The sequence below is a fragment of the Oncorhynchus keta genome, chromosome 18, assembly GCF_023373465.1.
Source record: "Oncorhynchus keta strain PuntledgeMale-10-30-2019 chromosome 18, Oket_V2, whole genome shotgun sequence".
NCBI lineage: Eukaryota > Metazoa > Chordata > Actinopteri > Salmoniformes > Salmonidae > Oncorhynchus > Oncorhynchus keta.
This window is the reverse complement of record NC_068438.1, coordinates 12,249,389-12,257,444: the sequence shown is the minus strand read 5'-3', so window position 1 is coordinate 12,257,444 and position 8,056 is coordinate 12,249,389.

The following is an 8,056-nucleotide window of genomic DNA, read 5'->3' as shown; positions in this document are numbered from 1 at the left end:
TGACCGGGGCAGCTCTAGCAGGGCAGGACTTTTACAAATGGACTTGTTGCATTCTATGACGGTGCCACGTTGAAAGTTACTGACCTCTTCAGTAAGGCCATTCTACTGCCAATGTTTGTCTATGGAGATTTCATGGCTGTGTGCTCAATTTTGTACACCTGTCAGCAATGGGTGTCGCTGAACTAGCCAAATCCACTAATTTGAAGAGGTGTCCACGTACTTTTGTATATATAGTGTACTTTAACACCAAACACCCTGACAACCTACTCCCCCTGCCCTCCCTTCCCAACATGCTATGCTGGGAATGAGTTCACTGGTCACTGGGGCGGCAGGGTAGCATAGTGGTTAGAGTGTTGGACTAGTAACCGGAAAGTTGCAAGTTCAAACCCCCGAGCTGACAAGGTACAAATCTGCCCCTGAACAGGCAGACTGTTCCTAGGCCGTCATTGAAAATAAGAATTTGCCTCGTTAAATAAAGATTAAATAAAGGTTAAAAAAAAACTCTTGCTGATCAGCACACCCACCAAGCAAATCCAACACAAACGCCTATCGCCTGTTGCATCAGGAAAGGGTCCCCTGCTGACTACCTGACACTCTCACCATCTCCCATTAAAATACACAATGAGCAGGTGGGAGCTGTCTGACACCTGAAAACACAGGTAAAGTGTCGTTGCAGTTCAATGGGAACTACATGGTCCGGGTGACAGACAATACCTGTCCCACATATCCAGGACACAAAGCCTCTCACTGCCCAGTCCACAGAGGACAGACAGTGGGAGGTGGGGTTTATAGGCCGAGTTCCTTTCCTGGTGACAGTCTAGCCATCCCATCCCGCTATCTGTGAACATCGATTGCCAGCCCCAAGCTGCAAAATGAGAGGTGGGCGTCTATGATTTCCTATATGCCAGGCATACTGCAGATTTAGGCTCCAGAGTGGTTGTATGAGGACAGAGGAGTTAAGCTTTTGCACAGGGGTATTGTCATGCATAGTGCCAACTGTAGCCAAGGGGGTGCACCAATCCTGTCCTGGAAGGCAGCAGTCCTGCTGCTCTTTGTAAGGTGAAACAATTGAATATATCACTGGAACATGCTGCTAGATCAGGTAGTCTATGAGAGATTCAAGTTACAACAACTATTCCATGGCTCTTATGTTTATACTTTCCCTATTCAAACACAGTCTGTTCGGTTGTGAGTGGTGTTGATTCTCTCTGCACGTACCATTTGTCTAAGATAGTGTGTCGTGGCAGGTGTGTGTACAGTATATGGAAGAATGCATACTATGGTGTAACTGTGTGCTTACTCTCTCCATCACTGTAACTAACATGCTCTCTTCTCCTACAGCTATTGTACTGCTGTGGTTGCTGGGTCACCCTGCCCATCGGATGCTTCCTGTGCGACGAACAGAGCCACTACAACACTTTTACCGGCTTTCTGCTCTACGCCACTGACTAAGTCTGAGCTGAAGCTACTGAGGCTACCACACCCCACCACCACCTTCGCCCTGTCTTTAACTCCTTTGCCCAGTCCTGCTTCAGGAAGGGAACCTGGAGCTGGTCTTGAGGCTCTGTGATGAGAATGTGATCAGGGGCCAGCTCCTCCAGTGAATGTCAATCAGAACTACATTCATCTTTCCAGAACCAGAACTAGGCTCCCCCCAGCCTTGACCATCCCCCAACAACTTTGGTGTAACAACTTCTTACCCAATCAAGTTAACAGGTGATGTATGCCGTGATGGGAAAAATACATTTGCATGTGTTAGATTATTTCAATTTTTATAAGCCATGATTATACAACAAGTACTTGGTCTGTGTATATATTTTATATCTCTCTGTGTTATTGCATTACTGTATTCATACTAATAGTAACATTACTTAATGATCCTAAGGGTTCACAAATAGAGACAAACATTTACATGTACTGAGATGAGTGGGGTGAAAGTACAGCCTCTGCACAATAAAGATAAATGCCAAATTAGCATTTTTGAGGGGGAAAAAATCAAAAGCCTGTCACTAAAGTGACAAATAAACGCAAACAGACAACTCAACTTGCCTTTGTATTGCTATGAATTCACTCAACTAAATCGTTACACATTGAAAGCGTACATTGTCCTCTTGAGTGAAATGGATTAATTTGACACCACTTTATGTAATCTGATCATATTGTATCAACTTGTATTTTCTGAGCTCTGTACCATACAGCTCAGCATGTTGTCAGGGATGTACAGGCTAGGGGTGTACAGAGCAGTGAATTTAAGCCATCTGCATTAATACTGTATGTAACTCTATCAGTATCTGTCTCTATGGCCATCAGACTCCACATGAGACAGATTTGACCTCAGTGACCTCAGTGACCCAAGAGATAATGTGCCAGAAAATCCAGGGAGGAGTTATGGACGAGATAATATCATTTGCATGAATCAAAACAATAGAGGTGCACAAGTGTAATACAATGTGTATTTGGCTCGGCAATAGTGACATGAATATCTTTACAGCTTTTCTTATGTCCCTTTCAGCAGCACATTACTTAAATGCTATGTCCTTGACCATTATTTATGTGTCATATATTTATGTCATCAACATACATGCAGACGTACAATGCAACATTTATATTCACATATACTGTGTGTATTCTGAACAAAAACATAAACGCAACATACAACCATTTCAAAGATTTCATTGAGTTACAGTTCATATCAGGAGATCAATCAAATGTAATTAATGAATCAAATTGAACTAATCTATGGATTTCACATGACTGGGAATTCAAATATGCATCTGTTGGTCACAGATGTAATCGGATAATATTTTTCTACATGTTGCTATTATCTGACATCTGTATCATACAGTTATGCTCAACACGTTGTCAGGAATGTACAGGCTAAGGGTGGAAAGAGCAGTGATGTTTAGCCATCAGCATTAACACTGTGGTCAGGTGCCACAAAGAGGGACTTGGGAAAATGACACTTGGCCCGGAACAGGGAAGCATCAGTGGCCACCTGTCATTCAGGGTACAGCCCCACCTTGCATGTTATTTTGGCATTAATAGGTGTCACATATCAGTTCGCAAACAATGTAAAATAAAAATCATTGAGTTAATAAAGCTGCATAAAAATATGATCTCTTTTTTGCTTTCTTGAGTAAGGCAGCTCCAAAATGCAGGTTTTTCAGCCTACTGCAGCTCAGTGCTTTCTGTGGTGGTGGGGCGGCCAGCGGAAAATACAGAGTGAAGGGGTTGGTAGTGTTCTCTAGTTACGCCGTGATTGGCTCAGTGTTCTGTCACTCATGGGGACACTACATCACCGCCAAATCTATGGGGAGAGCTCGAAAATTCAAGCCCCTTGGGTGCTACCATAGAGTTACATTAGAAGTGCCCATCCAAGAAGGATCAAGGTCGTTATATCTACAGTAGCTTTGATTGGAATGATCATGTCAAGCTAGCAGTCATCATCATGAATCAAGTCAACAATCTACTGGCAAATCCTTTTCAATCCTTGTCATATGAAGAGAAATTATAGATAAAACGTATCAGTACTCATCGGCCATTGGACATAAACATTAGACAACAAGTTGGAAATTGCTAATTCAACAATGAGTGGTTTGGAGGTGTTAGCAGTTGATGTTCCTCTTCAGTAACACAGACCACAAAGCAAATCAGGGGGAGAAAAATAGGTTTATTCAACGAGGACACATCATGGATGTTATGCTGAGGTAGATGTTCATTACCCCTGTCCTCAGTAATTCTCTCCACAGAACAAAGAGACAGAATGTAGTTTAATAACCGAACCCTAGCATGTGGTTGACCAATTAGAATTCCTTGCAATAAAACCAAATAACAAGTATCCTGTTTCAGGCTCAATGCCGAGACAAATTCCTCCCATGTTTCTGACCCATTGATCATTAATTCCCTACTACATAAAAAACACTATTTCCATTGATCGTTAATTCCCTCTTGACCATTAGTCCTCTGCATTGTGTATTTATCTTCGAAATATTCTTACACTTCCCCCTAGACCATTTTAAAAAGAAATATACTTCAAATGACTTTTTAGAAAACATTTAAAAAATGAACAGTATTAAAAAGCATTAGCACTAAGCATAAAATCATTCACATTAAATACCTTGAATTTCTATAAAACAGAAAGGGCATATTCTACTTGCTGTTAAAACAATAAATAGATTTCAAACAAATTATAGAAAATAAGTATTAACATATTTATGATTCCTTCCACATCCTGTATTAAAAGATTGTCTGCAAGTATTTAGTCAGCCACCAATTGTGCAAGTTCTCCCACTTAAAAATATGAGAGAGGCCTGTAATTTTCATCATAGGTACACTTCAACTATGACAGGCAAAATGAGAAATCACATTGTAGGATTATTAATGAATTTATTTGCAAATTATGGTGGAAAATAAGTTTTTGGTCACCTACAAACAAGCAAGATTTCTGGCTCACACAGTAACTTCTTCTTTAAGAGGCTCCTCTGTCCTCCACTCGTTACCTGTATTAATGGCACCTGTTTGAACTTGTTATCGGTATAAAAGACACATGTCCACAACCTCAAACAGTCACATTCCAAACTCCACTATGGCCAAGACCAAAGAGCTGTCAAAGGACACCAGAAACAAAATTGTAGACCTGCACCAGGCTGGGAAGACTGAATCTGCAATAGGTAAGCAGCTTGGTTTGAAGAAATCAACTGTGGGAGCAATTATTAGGAAATGAAAGACATACAAGACCTCTGATAATCTCCCTCGATCTGGGGCTCCAAGCAAGATCTCACACCGTGGGGTCAAAATGATCACAAGAACAGTGAGCAAAAATCCCAGAACCACATGGGGGGACCTAGTGAATGACCTGCAGAGAGCTGGGACCAAAGTAACAAAGCCTACCATCAGCAAGGGCATTGAAGATGAAACGTGGCTGGGTCTTTCAGCATGACAATGATCCCAAACACACCGCCCGGGCAACGAAGGAGTTGCTTCGTAAGAAGCATTTCAAGGTCCTGGAGTGGCCTAGCCAGTCTCCAGATCTCAACCCCATAGAAAATCTTTGGAGGGAGTTTAAAGTCTGTGTTGCCCAGCAACAGCCTGGTATCAAACCGGGTATCAAACCTCCAACCTTCCAATCTCAGGGCAGACACTAACCACAAGGCCACTGAGTTGGTTAAGATAAGTATATCATATAATCTAAAATAATGTAAACCTAAACATATTTAACACTGTTTTATTCACCAAAAATAATCAAAATGCTAATTCATGCAGTGTATAAAAGAATGTCAGACAAACCCAGAAACCAGCTTTGATTGAATAGGCCCCACTTTAATGTTAGTAGCCATCGCAGATACATAATACACTCTGTTGACTCGTTTTGCCCACTAGAGGGCACATTGAAACCCCAAATACTGTATTTCCTGAAATGGAAAAAAGCAATGAGAGATGTTGAGCTAGAGAGATTATGGGAGATATTGGATGACATACTGTACATGTCCTCTGGCGGCATTGTGTAACCCTGTAAACACATGTCTTCTCTCACTGCTTATCCTAATTTATTATAAACCAGCGAGGGGCTGGATGTAAGCAAACTCCTCCACTCTTATAAACTCACTCTGACGTATGACTCTACGCACACGTATGCATACACAAATGCCGAACATCCACACACATGCACACGCTCATACACCCATCAGATTAGTAAATCTAAGAGCGTGAGGGTTTTAACAGAGGCATGGCGATCATTCCAGGGGACTGGGATTTAAAGGGAATGTGGCTCAGTTGGTAGAGCATGGCGCTTGTAACGCCAGGGTAGTGGGTTCGATTCCCGGGACCACCCATACGTAGAATGTATGCACACATGACTGTAAGTCGCTTTGGATAAAAGCGTCAGCTAAATGGCATATATTATTATTATTATAGGGTGCTGCTTTGACATGATAATATGCATACTGTTACAGGTTCGTCTAGTTTCAATAAATTTATTGATGACGATTGAATGGCAATAGATCCATAGTGTACAGTATCATATGCTAAGGCACCCCCTGTAAATTCACCATTCAGAAGGCGATGACGACCGTAAGAACACTCTAGTTGCATAGAAATCTGCGTGTCTTTTAGTCAAGCAAAACTCGTCCGCGGTTGCGGTTTGACGTGGGCGCACAGGGACGAAGGAGTTTAGTTTCTGCTGCAGCATTCGCGCTAAAATATAACGCGTTGCGGCACTGCTTCACATAGAGAGAGCGCAAGAGAGTGGAGAGGTAATGCGTCTCACACATTTTGAGGTTTTACAGTACCTTTCACTATGCAATAACCAAGTATTTATATGTAACTATCATTGGACTTGTGGTTAGTTACCGCCCAGGAAGATTGGGGGTTTGATCCCTGGTCGAGTCATACCAGACTCTAAAAATGGGACCTGCTTGGCAATCAGCATTAAATAGATGGATTTGGGGTAAGGCCCTGCGACAGACTAACATCCTATCCAGGGGTTGTACATTAAAACTGCCTCGTGATGGAAACGGTAGGCTACTGCCATATGGGCCATTCTGGCATTCTGACTTTGGCAAAGTGGGTGGGGTTATATCTATCCTGCCTGGTTTGCCCTGTCCAGGGGTATTGTAATGCCCAGGGGTATTGTAGAACGGGGCTTGTAGAACGGGGCCACAGTGCCCTCTGACCCCCTCCCCCGTATCTATTCTGCAATTGTCTATGTGCCGGGGGGCTACGGTCAGTCTGTCCTATCTGGTGTAATTCTCCTGTCTTATCTGGTGTCCTATGTGAACTTACATGCTTCCTCTAATTCTTCCATCTGTCTCGAACATCTTGAAGAACTATCTGGCCTTAATGGCCATGCAATCTTAGAATCTCTACCCGGCACAGCCAGAAGAGGACTGGCCACCCCTCGGAGCCTGGTTCCTCTCTAGGTTTCTTCCTAGGGAGTTTTTTCCTAGCCACCGTTCTTCTACACCTGCACTGCTTGCTCTTTGGGGGTTAGGCTTTGTTTCTGTATAAGCACCTTGTGACAACTGCTGATGTAAAAAGAGCGTTTATGAATAAATACATTTGAAAATGTAAATTTGTCCGAAGCTTGCTTACTTACCTGAAGGCCTTTGTGTTTTACTAAGTCTGGTTACTGAGACTGGTGATCTTTCTGGAAATATTCCACTTGATTGATTTCCAGATTCCAGACACAATGCGTGCCGATCACAATCAGATCACAAGGTATCGTTTAATCTTCTACACCTCTCCAAAAAAATATGTGCACATTCAGAATGTAGACAAGATAAGGACAAAGGATGCATGTTAGCACCAGGTTTAAAAGGGGCTTGTGATACCTTGGTGAGATGGGAGGAGACACAGTGGGACAGAAGCGACAACAACTGACTTAATGTAGGAAACAACGGTTGGCATTGGGTGTGAGGCAAAGTGAGTTTACACTACTGGGGTCTGGCAAGAGAAGGAGTGTGGGTAATAAGAAGGGAATGTGTTACTAACTATGACATCCACACATCCTCTCTTCCCCACCCCCATTTCTCTCACCACACACACACACACACACACACACACACACACACACACACACACACACACACACACACACACACACACACACACACACACACACACACACACACACACACGTTTGCCCAAACACAACTCAGCAGGCCAGTTGAGGAGCATCCTGGACATAAAAGGTCTGCTGTGCTCTGATGGTGAGATGACTCGTCTTCACTCATTTATCTCTCTCAACCTCAGATTCCCTCTTCTCCTCCCTTTACTACTCCTCCTCCTCTCACATGGCCCTCCCATCTGTGGTCACCCCCCCCCCCCTCTCTCATCAAATTTCTGACAGCAATAACAGACTTTCTTAAATATGAAGGGGGGAAAGAACAGATGTGGTCTGTTGAAACAATCTGTGCCACTATCCATGGGCCCTTAACGACCACCTCTATTCATCACCTCCTCCTCCTCCTACTCTAGCTCAAGCCTCCCTTTCCATTCTCTCTTTTTCTCTCTTCCCAGGCAGCGCCTCTCTCTCTCTCTGCTGATGGAGTGGTATGGT